The following is a 16,691-nucleotide window of genomic DNA, read 5'->3' as shown; positions in this document are numbered from 1 at the left end:
TTGTGGATATGATAGAACTCGTGATAAAAATATCCAATTTTGTTTAATAAAATTATCCATATTATGTCGTTTCACCTACCGTTGAAACGGTCGTTGCATAAGTCTATATTTATTGCTAGGATTTGCCCTTCTTCATGGACAGTTAATGCGATGAAGTGTAATTTAATGCGCATGTATCTCTCTAGTAGGCGATTTCGTTATTAATTGCTCAAGTTCTCATCTTGTGATAATCTCTAATTCAAATTACAAATAACTAGAAGGAGCCGTGGGCGTACTTCTACGGTATTGACGACACATGCATTATTGATGGAACTTGTAAGATTGTTTTCAACAACGACGCCAGATTACTTTACGCTTTTTTATCTTAATATCTCCCCCTATTTAAATACAGTGTAACATATTAAACGTTTCTCTTATTTGTTTACTTATCACAGAATATTAAAAAAATGCACCGTAGCTTGAACTCAAGTGTAATAAAACCAAAACTGTGTTGAGGGTTTTATTTTTTTTACACTACATCTAAAGACATCATTATATTAAGAGCGCACATTTTATTTACCATAAAAATACATACATATATATATATAAATATTTATATATATATATATGCATTTCTGTAATTCTCGGTGATTTGTTTGCTTGTAATGCAATAAATAAAGAATAACTGTGGTAGGTTTGAGAATTTTAATGTATTACAGTTGCCTATTGGAAGACAAAGAGGTTTATTTGTGAATTTCATGCAAAGTTACACGAGGGCTATCTGCGCTAGCCGTCCCTAATTTAGCAGTATAAGACTAGAGGAAAGGCAGTTAGTTATTATCACCTACCGCCGACTCTTGGGCTACTTTTTTACCAACGAATAGTAGGGATTGACCGTCACATTATAACGCCCCTACGGCTGAAAGGGCGAGCACGTTTGGTGCAACGGGGATTCAAACCCGCGATCCTCAGATTACGAGTCGAACGCCTTAACCCACCTGGTCATCCTGGGCCAAAAGGAGACGACATTCGGCTTTTGTACTGAGGCTTTGGTATTTTTTCTTTCAACGGTAAATTGCAGTCTATTAAAATACTCAAAACTACCATATCTAGTCTGCCTAAAGTTCTACTCAAACAAGAGTAGACGTATTGAACTTTATTTGTAATACATTCGACACACCTTACATCATGTTACATAGAACATTTAGTCAAAAACACCATCTTTACAGTTCATGTGCATAATTATAACATTTTATTTTCTCAAACATGTAAAATATTATAAAAGCATTTTATAAATCATGATTCTTTTGGTGAAAATCTAACAAGAGTATCTGTAATTCTGCCATCTTCTGTGACATCTCTGATGTCATCAAGTTCCGGAATTCCTAAAATACCGTCTAAGACCCTTGATTTTCAATTGTATTAAAAGCTTAGACAAGTCTTGGGGAATTTTCATTTTATCGTAAAGTTCATGAAATACAAACAGATCATTGTAATTGTAAAAAAAAAATTAAGTAATAAACGTGAATTGAGGTTTGTTCTCATGATCTATGGTTGACCAGTCGATGTATCGTTATCTTCTACTCTCAAAGTTTGCATCACGGAGGGAATTCCTTTTGGTATAGTTGGGTTGGACATGAAATGGAAACCTTATAGACATAACTACCAATACTAACTAATATTCATGCACCGTGAATAGCTTAAAAAATATTGTGGTTCTTTCCCCAAAGAACTCACGACTTATGGAATAACATATGATGGTTAAGATTGTTGTTCTGTGTGTGTGTGTCTGTAGTGCACTCCCTAATATGTTAACCAATCATCACCCCATCTTTTACACACGCACGCATAAACACGAATATGGGATATTCCCTGTAGGCGCAGTGTCAAATATTTTAGAGATTCGTCCGTCCATTGAGGTAGGGTGTGGAGAAATGTGTAGCAAGAACGCGTGCAATTTGGTGGTTAGCAAATATACACCTGGTGTATATTATATGGTAGTATGTTGTGAGACAATTTATAGCGGAGTCAGGGTAGGCCTTAAGCAGGCAAAACAGAAATGTGACATTCTTAAAGAACACTTAATATTCTTTATATGGCTTAAAGATAATAATAAAGTGGACCATCCTTAATGACATTGGATTTGCAAGATAGACAGTTAACAGGGAATAACTGCGATCACCTTGTTTAAGATGGGCAACATATGTTGAAGTATACTTTTCTGATATTAAAGGTGTGATATTATACTCAAATCATGCGAGTGGGGGTATCTTAGAGTTGTGCATTTTATTTTATTTGTATTTGTGATAAAACTACTAAAGCTATCTGACGTCGTCTCTAATTTTAAATTACTCACCAATCAGCAGTACCTTATTACCCACTATCCATACTGAGGACTGACTGTAACTTTTATAACACCTAAAGCTTCAAATGCGAGGAATGTTTTGTGGTATCTCACAATTTCGAACCGTGCTCGTCGTTTTCGAAATTCAGAGCTTTAAATGTAAGTTTCAAGTATTCAATACGTTTTCAAATATATTAAGCTAACAAACATGGGGATGGCGTGGCTTAATAATTCGCGGCTGGATTATGGTATGGGTCTGTAAATTGACTGTTTCCATTTCATTACCTTTGCTTTCGCCCCCCCCCCAAAAAAAAACACTCCGTACTTTGAAAGTGTAAATGCATTGTAAAGGAGGGACAATCAAATTCTACTATACAGCCAAACAATAGAAGATCACAAATTGTTGACTAACTGAAAAATAGTTAAAAAATAGTCACAGCTAGGGTCGGGTTAGGTTTGAACTGCTTTTAGCTAATATTCGAAAACGAACTCACAAACTCTGAAAAACAAAAAACAAAGCTGCGTTCCACTAAGTCCAGGGTAGGGTTTTCGTTAATACAAACTTTTTAAGTTTCTGAAAATTTTCGAGGAAGGTCAGAGAGAATTAATATAACTTGTTTACTTAACATCCGGCTCTTTCATACCAGCACAAACTGTTAAGGAGAATGGAATAGAAAAGTATTTAATGCCTAAACATCCAAACATTTTATATTATTAAAAATATAGATTAGATATTCCTCATTCATAAATATAGTGTAATACGTTTTTAAGAAATCCAACTTAAAATATATCGCTTATTATATCTAATGGTAATAATACTCAAGACTAATTTTATAAACGTAATTTCAGTAATATCTATTCCACATCTACTTTTGACACAGATTCATTAGGAATAATCTATTTCTTGTGAAGTTTTGATGACGTTTTACTTATAGTTTGCTTTTTAGCAATCCACAGTAATTATAGTTTACACTTGTATAGTTTCGGATAGTAAAATAATTATTAACTCAACGCTGGGTGGCGTTGATTTGTTTTAATCTGTAACGATGTTAACTAAACAAATTAAGTGTAAGTTGTAAGTAATTAATGCTGCCTATAAATTATTTTTTATTTGTTTATTGATCCAACGACAGTAGAATAACGACACTAACAAGAATTTACAATATTTTGTCTCAAGGTTATTTTATTACGTACTAAGTTATTTGAGATGCAAAGGTACAGTACTAACATTAACAGTAGCCGTAATTCTTATTGTGCGTTGAACTATCACTAATACTGTTAGTATTATAATATTAATAGTTTAGTGGTGTCATTGAAGCCTACTATACTTCTCTAAATTACAGCTTGAAAAAGAACTGTATATGTAGTTTAGTTGGGAGTCAACATATCATAATCGTGCGTCATACTGATTTAGTGATTATGCCAGTGGTTAAACTATGTGATATGTCTTTAATTACCGAACGTAGGCCTACTTATATATCACTGACAGATACGGTGCATTTAAATTAGATTTTAGTTTTAGCCTGAAACAGAAAGTACATAACCTTGAGTAACACTAAAAATAAACCGGTCTGACTAGAAGTTAGAATTTAGAAGCCAATGACTACAACTTTATAAGAAATATAAAAATATTTAACTTAAATTACAAAAAAAAGGATATTTTATTTTATATAGTATGATTTCACTACTTATTTTAATAAAAGCTTTTTGAACATGCTGTTGGTATTGTAAGTGGTTGATGCATTGATATTATAATAGTAGGCCTAACATTCGTGAAAAAAAATCCCAAGATTCAAATGCTTTATTATGAATTATAGAACAGTAGGTAAATTTAGTTCATTATGTTCTGATGTGCTTTTAATGATTATATTTTATGCAAATTTTGAAATTCACTTAAATATCTTGTCTTTGATGTTTTTTAATTTAAGGTTTGTGTTTCTTTTATAAAGTATTACATGTTTAACCAGTTAATTATCTAGGGACCTTTAACATTAACCTTTATAACAGATCAGAACAAATGTTTCACTGTTAGTCTTAACGTTCAGTTTCTATGATATTTAAAATAGTAAGATAAAAATTTAATACTTCTAGTACTAATAATAGTATTTGTCTTATCAGACTTTGGTTATATAGTCACTTCACAAAATTATTAGTTGTAATGCTTTCACATAACTGAAATACATAATTTCCATAAACTAGTTAAATGTTTATTTATGTCATAACTGTTTTCTTGCTTATTACTTAAATAGAATATTTTCATTTGTTTCATAATTTTAGTTTTATTTTTGTTGTGGGAAAAGTTTTGGGAAGTGTTATGAAAGAAGATTTGCAAATATGTGAAAGAAAATCAACATTGGTTCACAAAAGGGAAATATTCCCTTACTAATCTATAATGGTTTTTGAGAACCTTATCTGGATAACGGAAAAGGTGTGAACTTGGTATAGTTAGGTTTTTCAAATGGTGTGTGATAAGATGCCAAACAAAACCTTAAGAAAATTACTGATTAAGATTGTGGAAAACTATTAACTATTTAATTCAGTTGTTGAGATGTTGGATGTAGTTGATAATGTTAAAATATTTTTTTATTCAAATTGAAAATTTTTTTGTAGAATATTAAAAATCAATAAAATGTGAAAAAAAACTATTATGCAAATGGGTTAGAGGAATTTGGGAGAGATTAGCCTGTGATAGAGAGTGTTAATATTATTTCTAGAAATACATGTCTAAAGTGCAACAGTTTTTTATACCTTGTATAAAGATCTTGTGAAGAAATATTCATTGTGTAATTTTGGTCCCCTTGTATAGGAAAAAAGACTTACTGGAAATTAGAGCATTCAGTGGTTTTTAGAATGATTTCTTATTTAAACATTTAAAACTTGAGACAGTTTAGACCAGATGTTTTGAGTTTTTGCCTCGAAAATGTAGTTTTCAGTGTTAGGCTTTAGTTTTATGAGAAGTGTATCTATAGATTTTATGTTCTAAATAGTAACCAACTTCAAAGAACCATATTCACAGTATTTATGTTTCAATAGGTCTCTCTTTTTATTTTTGAACTTCTCTTTAAATTACAAGTTGAAAATATTAAAATAATGACCAATAAGAAGGATAAAAACTATCTGGAATATTACAACACTAATCATTCTTTGGATGATCTACATGTGCACTATGTTTAGATATACTGTTACATCATTGGAAATGAAACTTGTGAGCACTAATGTATGTTTAGGTTCATGAAAGGTTTAAAACAGTAATCATTTTTGTTGTAATAACCACATGTTCTGGGAGTGACAGTACTAAGAAAGTCTGCATATGTGGCTGTTTGTCTAATTTAAATATCAATCTCTAGTTTTTCTAGAACTTACTTACTTCTGAATAAAAATTGTTATATTTGGATTTGATGCCTGTAACTTATGAACCACAAGCATTTGTATAATTAGGTATCAAACTTGAGAAAGAAAAACATCCAGTGTGGCATTCCTGTTTTTTTTACATCTAAGAAAGGTTTAGCAAGTATCTTTAAATGCACATGAGTCCAAACAGCAGAGTATGCTGTTTACAAAAAATCATAGAAAGGTTTTTACCTATCAATACAAAATATTTTGCCCCCCAGTGGCACAGCAGTACATCTGCAGATTCGCACAGCTGAAAACCATGTTTTGATACCTGTGGTGGGCAGAGCACAGATAGCCCATTGTGTAGCTTTGTGCTTAATTCAAAACAACAACAGAATATTTTATTAAATTAGATTTGGTGTGTTGGTCATTAAAAGCAAAAACATCTTTTTCACAGTGTCAGTCTTGGCCAATGATCTTGGTTTATCTGATTCTTAATATTAAAGTCCTAAAAGTATTTCATATCACTTGATGGAGTTTCAACTTCAAGATGTTTATCAGAAATTTTTGTTTACTGAAAACATGAAATAAATGAAGTGAAAATTCTAAGTTAGTATCAAAAAAATCTCAAAAATATATTTGTGTTATTCCTTTTAATATTCTACTTGCTTTTTTGGTGATTAATGCAATAGTTTATAATTAGCTTTTGCATGTTTGGTTCTGTTTGCTACATTATTCATTGGCTTTCCTTTCACATCTTCAGTAAGTGACCATTAGTGTGTTTTGTTTTCTTATAGCAAAGCCACATGGGCTATCTGCTGTGTTCACTGAGGGTAATTAACCACTGATTTTAGTGTTGTAAATCTGTAGATTTACTACTGTCCTAGAGGGAAGAACATCACCATTAGTTTGGAATGAAGTTTCAGTTATTGTGCTGTTGATTATTATTATTAGTTATACAGTGTGTTTATAGATTTATTAAAAACCTGAATTGTTAGTTGTTTAATCACCATAATTAATATTTTAGTTATAAATATAGGTTGTCATTTTTATTGACAAATGTTTGTAGTCCTTTTTGTATATTTTCAAAAATATTTTGCTCTCTATTTCACATGCAAGTTTCTTAAGTATAAGTTATCACTTTAAAATGAAATTAATTTACTGATTTAATTAATTGTTATTAAAGGAACAGGTACCATCAAACTTAATAGTATAAAGTGTTAACCTTAAATACCAAAAGTGTACATGGGATGCTTTTAAAACTTTCAGTCTCAACCTAATAAATTTTTCCATGTTCAGTTCTTTTGTTTTAAAACAGAATCAGATCCAACTTTGTTTGTATTTGTAATTATATACCATGAACTTTCTAACCAATAGGAGTAGTTTGTCTGAAAAACTTGATTGTAAATTATTATTCTTTTAGAAGTTCTGTTAGATACCTGTATTTGTATGTTATAATGAATGATGCTTCAACTGAATAGAGTATAATGTTCATTTTATTTGGGGTCTAGTTAAGCAAAGCTTTTGGTGTAACCTTAGCAATTAACAACTCCTTTCATTGTAAAGACAAAATGCAATTTTTAAAATGTATTTTGATCTGTTTTTACTTATATGAAGAATATTATATAGTCTTAACTTCTTATGATATTTTAATGCTTTAGAGATTGGTATGTTTTTCATGATAGGTTTTAGAACTCAGCATTCTCTATATACCATTTGGTTTGGCTTGGTCTAACCAATTGGTATCCATAAGGACTGTCAATATCAGTGTCCTTGTTTCATGCCTCCTTACCACAAAGTCACATTTCATGTGGGATGTTTTAAGAGTTACAGTAATATTCCACCCACTATTAAGTTAGTGTACCCCAATTATGGATGGTGAGTGCTATTAGCTATTTTCCCTCTAGTCTACCAGCTTACAATTAGGGATGGCCAGTGAAAGTAGTCTTTGTGTAGGATTAAAAACAAACAGATTAAAATAGAGGATGGCTAGTGGAAGTAGTCTTTGTATAGGATGAAAAACAAACAGATTAAAATAGAGGATAGCTAGTGGAAGTAGTCTTTGTATAGGATGAAAAACAAACATTAAAATAGAGGATAGCTAGTGGAAGTAGTCTTTGTATAGGATGAAAAACAAACATTAAAATAGAGGATAGCTAGTGGAAGTAGTCTTTGTATAGGATGAAAAACAAACATTAAAATAGAGGATAGCTAGTGGAAGTAGTCTTTGTATGAGATGAAAAACAAACAGATTAAAATAGAGGATGGTGAGGGAAGTAGTCTTTGTATAGGATGAAAAACAAACATTAAAATAGAGGATAGCTAGTGGAAGTAGTCTTTGTATAGGATGAAAAACAAACATTAAAATAGAGGATAGCTAGTGGAAGTAGTCTTTGTATGAGATGAAAAACAAACAGATTAAAATAGAGGATGGTGAGGGAAGTAGTCTTTTTATAGGATTACAAGCAAACATATCAAAATAGGGGATGGCTAGTGGAAGTAGTCTTTGTATAGGATGAAAAACAAAGATTAAAATAGAGGATGGCTAGTGGAAGTGGTCTTTGTATGAGATGAAAAACAAACAGATTAAAATAGAGGATGGTGAGGGAAGTAGTCTTTTTATAGGATTACAAGCAAACATATCAAAATAGGGGATGGCTAGTGGAAGTAATCTGTGTAGGATTAAAAACAAACAAGCAAATCAAAATAGAGGATGGCTAGTGGAAGTAGTCTTTGTATAGGATGAAAAACAAACAGATTAAAATAGAGGATGGTGAGGGAAGTAGTCTTTTTATAGGATTACAAACAAACATCAAAATAGGGGATGGCTAATGGAAGTAGTCTGTGTAGGATTAAAAACAAACAAGCAAATCAAAATAGAGGATGACTAGTGGAAGTAGCTGTTGTGAAGGTTTTAGAAAACTAGTTAGGTCACAAATAACTCTATAATCCAAACTATTTTGAAGGTTAAAAGCTTTCCTTCTTCTGAAGATTGATTTGTATGTTAGAGCCCAAAATCCAAGCCAAAATGGACTATATTTCGTTATACAGAAATACTTTGCTCTTGCCTGTGAATTATATAAAACCTGCATTTTTGTAAAGTAAACTCCAATTCATATGCAAAGATTTTTGCTGTGTCTCTTATGCATACTAACCTGTTTGTTGCTCATGTGCCATCGTGGTCCAATAAAATTTAATCCACTTATTTCATGTTGGTGTGAGGATAAATGTCTTATTTATAACATTATACAAGAAATACTTTAACAGTTGATAGGTAGTTAAAATGCCCTGGTGGTTAACGTGCTCAGACCTAGAATCTGAGGATTCTTAATTTGCGACTCGTTACCTAAGAGTGCCAGTTAAATCCAATTATTCAGTCAGATGAAAGTTGACGGTGAGTATTGCCAACTAGCTGTTTTTTCTGTGGTCTTATAAGTTTCAAAGTGGGGCTCGCTATGCGCACGTGGCCGTTTGTGTAGGACCTGCTATGGTTAGGGTGCTCAACGAGTTATCTGAGGGTCGCGGGTTTGAATCATCGTCGTACCAAACACGCTCGCCCTTTCAGCAGTAGGAACATTATATGTGACGGTCAGCCCCTCTATTTGTTGGTAAGAGTAACCAAAGAGTTGTCGGTGGTTGGTGATGAGTATCTGCCTTCCCCCTGGTCTTGCATGGTTAAATTAGGGACGTCTAACGCAGATGGCCCGGCATGGCCAAGCGTATTAAGGTGTGCGACTCGTAATCTGAGGGTCGCGGGTTCGCATACCCTTCTCGCCAAACATGCTCGTCCTTTCAGCCGTGGGGGCGTTATAATGTGACGGTCAATCCCATTATTCGTTGGTAAAAAAGTAGCCCAAGAGTTGGCGGTGGGTGGTGATGACTAGTTGCCTTCCCTCTAGTCTCATACTGCTATATTAGGGACAGCTAGCACAGATAGCCCACGAGTAACTTTGTGCGAAATTCAAAACAAACAGACAAACTAACGCAGATTGCTTTTGTGTAGCTTTGCGCGAAATTTAAAAACAAACCACTAGTAGGCTTGTGCGAAACCTCTTACAAAACTCGGTGTAATTTCGGTATGAAGAAACTATATTTCATATGAGGGAGAATACCTAATTTTGAAACATTAGTGATTTCTAAATTGTTAGGAAGTTGTAAGTAGTTATTACGTCTGAAAGTGGAAGTGTTTTTGTATTTTTAAGTACTTCTTTCTGTTTGAAATAGCTTTTACACGTTTACAAAGCAGTGTTTGTCCCTGTACAAAAATAAGTAACTTAAATGTATCAAATTTAAATTTCAGGAATGTACTCTTGCCAGTCTGTTAGTTGAATAAAGTCACTCAACTGTTTTTATAGTGTTTCGGGATGATTTATGAAATACGGTCACGTGAAAAACATCTGTCTCGAGCTTATTGATCTTGCAAAATGTGTGAAACTTGTGACCATTTATTCCGAAAAGACATATTCGTATAGAGTCAAATGACAAACTTCTTTTAAAGAAGATAGTGTTTGGTATTCTCCATAGAACTGGAAAGATCTTACAACAGCAACGAACTCCAAGTCAAAATCTCAAGCTAAATGGAACCAATTCTCGTTTCCACAAAATAAAAGCTGTCACTACGAAAAGGAACCCTCCGATCCCAACAGCCAGTGCTGTGAAGCTTGGCATATATTTTGTTATGGTAAAGGAGGTTATAAAAAATGGTTTAAAGATAACATAGGTTCATAATCCGGAAGTCTGGAACAAATACACCTCGAAATCAAGGAAAAAAACAAAAGTGTTAAGTCACTGCCCCTTTCAAATCCTTCAGATGTGTCAGCTTTCGTTTGCATAAGCGTGCATTTGGTAATCCGTAAGCCTAACAAATTATCATAGTTCTATACGAAAAACTGCACAAGAGGAAGGGACTTGCTGACAAGGCTATTCTCAGAAAAAATGTAATATCAAATAAACATAATGGTAAGACTATTCGTAAGAAGGGGAAGAATATATACCGTGCTCCCCCAAGAAGCCCTTTCTGTAGAACTATTATGTTAACTGTATTCAGTGTTCCACAAAATCTTAGATAATCTTTTTTAGATGAAGATCAAGGCAAAATCCGTCCGAAGCGTAATATTTTAAGTAAAAATTAATACATTGTGTATTCTATCGCCACCCCAAAGTATAGATTTTGAATGAAACGTGATGAATATTGTATCACGTGACAGTGAATACGGTGCACAGAAGTCCAAAGAAAGTTTGACATTGTACCTTAGCCCTATTATAGAAGAACCGAAGAAATGTACCATCTGCATCTAAAGCTACTACCGTAAGACTAGATTAGTGGTTCTTGGACATCTTACGCTCTTGTATTACTTTTTGTTTATGAAGTAAAAATCTAGGCCTAATTACAAACCAGCAATGAAATAATCCACGAGCAAAAATATATACTTTAAACATGGGAAGGATATGGTTCTTTAGCTGTTCCTTTTTTGGCACGTTTGAAGAATATTTGGTGTGGTTTTTGTTAATTTAACGAGATAAAAATTAGCAATTTGGACAGATGACGAAAGGCTCCAAAAGGTTATTACCACTTGGGAAGCTCATATTTGGCTACAAAATGTTATAATTTTACACAATTGATTATAGTTTTGGTTACAGGTCTCTTAGCGAGTCACATGTTGGTTATAGGGTTCTTAGCGAGTCGTAGAAAATGGTAAACCGCCGTCAATGTTGCAGTTAATCCCACTTATTATTGTTTTTTTAACATGGTGAATGAGTGATATTATTGTATGATGTTAACGCTACCCTAATACGATGCAATATTTGGAGATCACCAGTAGTGCACGGTAATAAAAGTCAATAATTTAAGGGTTAGTAAACGTGTAGATGTTAGTGTTTGATCATTATTTACACATGGTACATGAATTTTATTATATTGTGAACATTAAGATACTTTAGTGGAACGTTTAAATCGTAGAACGCTCTCTGGAGATTTCAGGTGACAAACCCAGGGGTTGCGCCGACATTTGGAGACATTTCCCTTTACTGATGTTTCCTTTGGACTGCCATATTGATTCATTTTCTGTTGTTTTTCCTAGCGACACCGTAAAGTTCCTTTTTTTCTTGGTTCTGTGCTTTCACTCCAAGGTTCGTAGCTTTGTAATTGCATGACCTGTTCCGGTATAAGAGGGCCTCTACCTTGTTCTAACAGTTCTTTTGAGTGAGAGAAAAGTTAATTCTAATAAAGTGATGATTGGTAATTGGTGTTAACAACTGTGTTATTAACACTAACACCACATTTTGAGTTTTAAATGACTTCAATAGTGAAGTAACTACATTTCATTGATATAATCTACGTCAATACTACGTCTGTTGTACTTCACTTGATCCGATAGACCGTAGTATTAAAAGAAAGGCCTCGTTGGCAAGCATTGGACATATGTAATATGGTTGATGTATTAATTCATCTTTTGTTTACTTTCGCCAGTAATTTTTTAGACTTACTATAGTGAAACGGAGACTATATCCTGTAAATAGTGTTGTCCCGGATTTCATAAAGCGCTTTATCTTGTGAGCTTATCAGCTTCCGTGTATAGCTTTACCTCTGCATGGCTTGGAACACATATCCAGTTGCTTTGCCATCCATCTTGGGAACGACCACTCCTTGAAGTGAGGAAGCTTACATTGTTTCAAATCAAATAAAACCGAAATAGCAGAGATTAAGTGTGAAATCAATTGAAATGAATTATCCATCAGACGTGACAAACTTGCTGATGTCCGTCCCACTGGTGGGTCGACAGAAAGTTTACGATTTCCCGCGCGAAAACAAATCTCGTGTGAAGTGTTTGATAATTGACGAAAGAAAGTTTAAACGTGTGACGTGTAAACATTTGTTTCATTCAGTGGTTACAACTGATATGAATTAACTTCTATACATATGTTTTCGTGTAATATGCGTTTTAATTCCAGTTTGAAAAAAGTCCTTCAAATGAATAATAAACTTGTTATCTCCGTATAAAAAGACTTCAGGAATACACGGATGGATGTTTCCTGTTGAGGTGTTGGCATGTTTCCGTCAAAAGTTCCGATTGCGAAATCACTTACGTCACTTGATTGATTTTTATTAATCGGCGATTATTGGAAACAAGTTCTTGCTAATAATCGGTTACTGTATTATTTTGGTAAACCGCAAAATTCCTCGTACTTTTATCTTTCAACGTGTTTCTCTTTACGTTTCGAAAAGTGTGTGAACATTGATTACCTAGTCTGTATCTGACTAAAAATGATGGGTCATGATTCAGACAAGGACACAGTTGTCTTTAGTGTCACTGAGGGCTCTCATATCAGTGTTTATTGACTTTGTAAAACTATTATTTTTATCCTTGTTCTTATCTGGCATGGTTTGGTGGTTAAGGCACTGCGGGTCGCAGATTCGAATCTCGTTCCCGCACATGTACTTTCAGCCGTTATGGCGTTGTAATGTTACGATGAATCCCGCTATTCGTTTGTGAAAGAGTATCTTAAATGTTGTCAATTGGTGATATTGACTGGCTGCCTTCCCTCCAGTCAACTACTTCAAAATTACTAGAGATGGCTAGTGCATACAGCTTTGTGTGAAATTCGACTAACAAACGAGCACCACTAGTATGTGACGTCATTGAATCTTGACGCCAACGAAGGTCCTCTTAAGGAACCATTATTTGTGGGTGTATCAAGAGGTTCTGCATGAGTGAAGGGTTTTCTCGCTTCCTTGAGTTCTTGGAAATAAAATAATTTTGTAATAGATCCTGGAAACTTGAATTAGCTAGTAACTATATGTGAAGTCCAAGATACCTCGCGCATCGGTGTGACAAAAGCCCGTGCCGGGCTCGTGAGACAGCAAAGAAAAGGAATACTCTTAATAGGAGAATCACGTTATTAAAATAAAATTGTTTACATGTCCGATAACTAGACAGTTGCCCTTGTTTAACACTCACAAGAAATAGCATCTCGTTTATCTGTTACTGTTATCCAGTGGATCAGTGGTAATTTTCCATACTTACGTCGCTAAAATCCGGAGTTTGATTTCTCGTGGTAGACAGAGCAGACAGCCTATGTGTAGCTTGTTAAAGAAAATCAAGGTTAACTAAAGTACCTGTATATACCAGTCTTGTCGAAACGTTGCATATTTATAATAAAATGTTCTCCATTACTCATTTAAGCCGTCTCTGATCTTCCTGTAGAGTGCGCCCTTGTCGTCAAGATTAACTTGTCATGTTTATTTTGTTGTATGTATGCCTGTGATGTCTCTTTACTTATTCCTTTCGGGTACCCTGCTGGTACAACGGTAAGTCTTTATATTTAGAACGCTAAAATCTGGGTTTCGATTCCCTTCTTTGACACAGCAGATAAAATGCTGTTTAACCATTTTAATACATAATCCATCGTTTCTTTCCCGTCCTATAGTATTAATAAATCACCATTCTCATGTATGAATGTACTTGTACACTCACGTTACTCAAACACAAAACTTCAGGTCTTTACTTGATCTCTGATCGTCAGTTCTGGAGAAGAAATGTATGTTTGTTTTTTAAACAATTTTTGTTGTTTTGTTTTTAAGTTATAATTAGTGTTATTTAACATACTATTAATATTACAAGTTTTAATATACTATTGATATAACAAGTTATCAAGAGTTATGAATATTGAAGTTTGACCACTTTGTGGTCTTTGTTCTGTTTCAAAATAATCTCCAACACATGGAGATCATACAGTGTGTTTCATTTGAGTATTCTAAGTGAACGAGAGTTTTATAAGCGCCCACTTGTCGCTCAGCGGAAAGCCTGAGATCTTATATCACACAAAAAAAAATTGGATTTCGATACCCGCGACGGACAGAACCCCCCGTAAAGCTTTCTGCGTAATAAGGTTGTAAGGGCGATTCCTCGCTTCAGTGTGCTTGGATGATGGCCTTCAAACAAGGATGTAAAACTGTTCTTATTTGAAGTACATTCTGAAGGTAAAACAGTTAAACGTTTTTCACTTCTCCAGAAGTCATTATTAGTTTCAACTTTTCATATGAAAACAAGTTGAACAGCTTTGTAACTCATAAATTACAATCACAGCTACCACGGTATTGCATGATTATTTTACAATCACAGCTACAACGGTATTGGATGATTATTTTACAATCACAGCTACAACGGTATTGGATGATTATTTTACAATCACAGCTACCACGGTATTGCATGATTATTTTTGTTCAAAATATTTCAGTCCCAGCATATCAGGTAGCTAGGGAGCTCGACTTGTAATCTGAGGGTCGCAAATTCCCATAACACCAAACATGCTCGCCATTTCAGCCGTGGGGAGTTACAATGTGACAGTCAATCCCACTATTTGTTGGCAAAAGAGTAGCCCAACAGTTGGTGGATGTAGTGATGACTAGCTTCCTTCCTTCTAATCTTACACTGCTGAATTAGGGACGGCTAGCGCAGATAGCTTTGTGCGACATTCAAAAACCAAACCAAAATACTTCATGATCTAAAACCTATCATCGATCATACATCCTCTACCAATGAGTAAACGTGTTTCATTTTGGGAGCATACAGCTGTTTGTGTATGTGTGTGTCGCGGGATGGGGGTGATTTATATCTGTTGTTAGAACGTCATAGAAATGTTGTTTGCAATACTTATAATTCATATAGTATTCCAGGAAGTGACATCAAAATGAAAGTCACGTGACATGGAGTGATGTGGTTTTCTAGGATGTTGCGTAGAAGTTGCATAGATTATCCATAAGTGTAATCTAAAGTATATGAGAGTTAACTTTAGTTTAATGAGATCTATATCTTTTAATTATTGAATAAATTGTGGTTCCAGTGAATGAGGATGTTATTAACGGTTCATGTGATTATGTTAATTAAAAGTTATTACACTCATAAAAAAAGGGAGAAAGTACAAAATAGTGTTATAAAAATTCTATGGAATTTATAAGTTGTATGAAATACTTAATGTGTAATAATGCACAAGTTGTGACAACTCTGTTTATGTATTTCAGATGGATAGAATACTTCTAGCACCTGAACAAAACTAGTCTCACTATAGTGCTAAACTTGGTGTTGGATATACTGCCTACAGAAAGGGGATCTGAAAAACAAAACAGATGTTTTACAGATGTATAGCTGTGGTAGGAAGCAGATAACATAAAGAATAATATTTTTTATTGTATATTGTAATCCTGGGAGATCTTACAGCGTTCTCTCATACCCATCTCCTTTACTGGTTAATAATATTCTGTATTGTATATTGTAATCCTGGGAGACCTTACAGCGTTCTCTCATACCCATCTCCTTTACTGGTTAATAATATTCTGTATTGTATATTGTAATCCTGGGAGACCTTACAGCGTTCTCTCATACCCATCTCCTTTACTGGTTAATTGTTATTTTGCGCTTCATATTAGCTCTTGAAATTTACATTTATTTCATATAAGCAAGAAGAGATGGGCGGTTTGAACAACTTCTACCTAGGCCACCCTCACAACAACTACGGTCTTGAATACAGAGGTCGTGGTTTCGGTGCCTTAAAATGTATGCTTATTCAGCGCAGCCATATTGGGCATCCCCTTCTAGCAGTCAATGGTACTCCAGGTCGATGTAAGATTTGATAAGGTTTAATGTACTGGTAATGTCACGAACGTCGCCTTTGTGTCTCTTAACATACATTCCTTCAACGTTAGCTAACACAATACCAGAAGTTAAATGTGTAATTTTTTTCGTCAAGATTAACATAAACACTTGACGTCCAATATGGCGAAGTAAACTATAACCACGTGACCTTTTGATGTTAGTGCAAGACCACTATACACAACAACCAGAGCTAAACAAATTCAAAAGATAAGCCTAGCATGAATCAAACCATACAGAAGACCACGTAACTTACATAGAAGCAATAAAGGCTTTAACTAAACTATTTTGAAGGAGGATAAAAATTCTGTTTGAGAGGTTTCAGGAGAAAAGACATATCAAGGAGAATATCCACACTACTGAATGTCAGACCAGGTAACTAAGGA

The sequence above is a fragment of the Tachypleus tridentatus genome, chromosome 7, assembly GCF_004210375.1.
Source record: "Tachypleus tridentatus isolate NWPU-2018 chromosome 7, ASM421037v1, whole genome shotgun sequence".
NCBI lineage: Eukaryota > Metazoa > Arthropoda > Merostomata > Xiphosura > Limulidae > Tachypleus > Tachypleus tridentatus.
The sequence above is the reverse complement of the archived record's forward strand: the minus strand, read 5'-3'. Positions refer to the sequence as shown.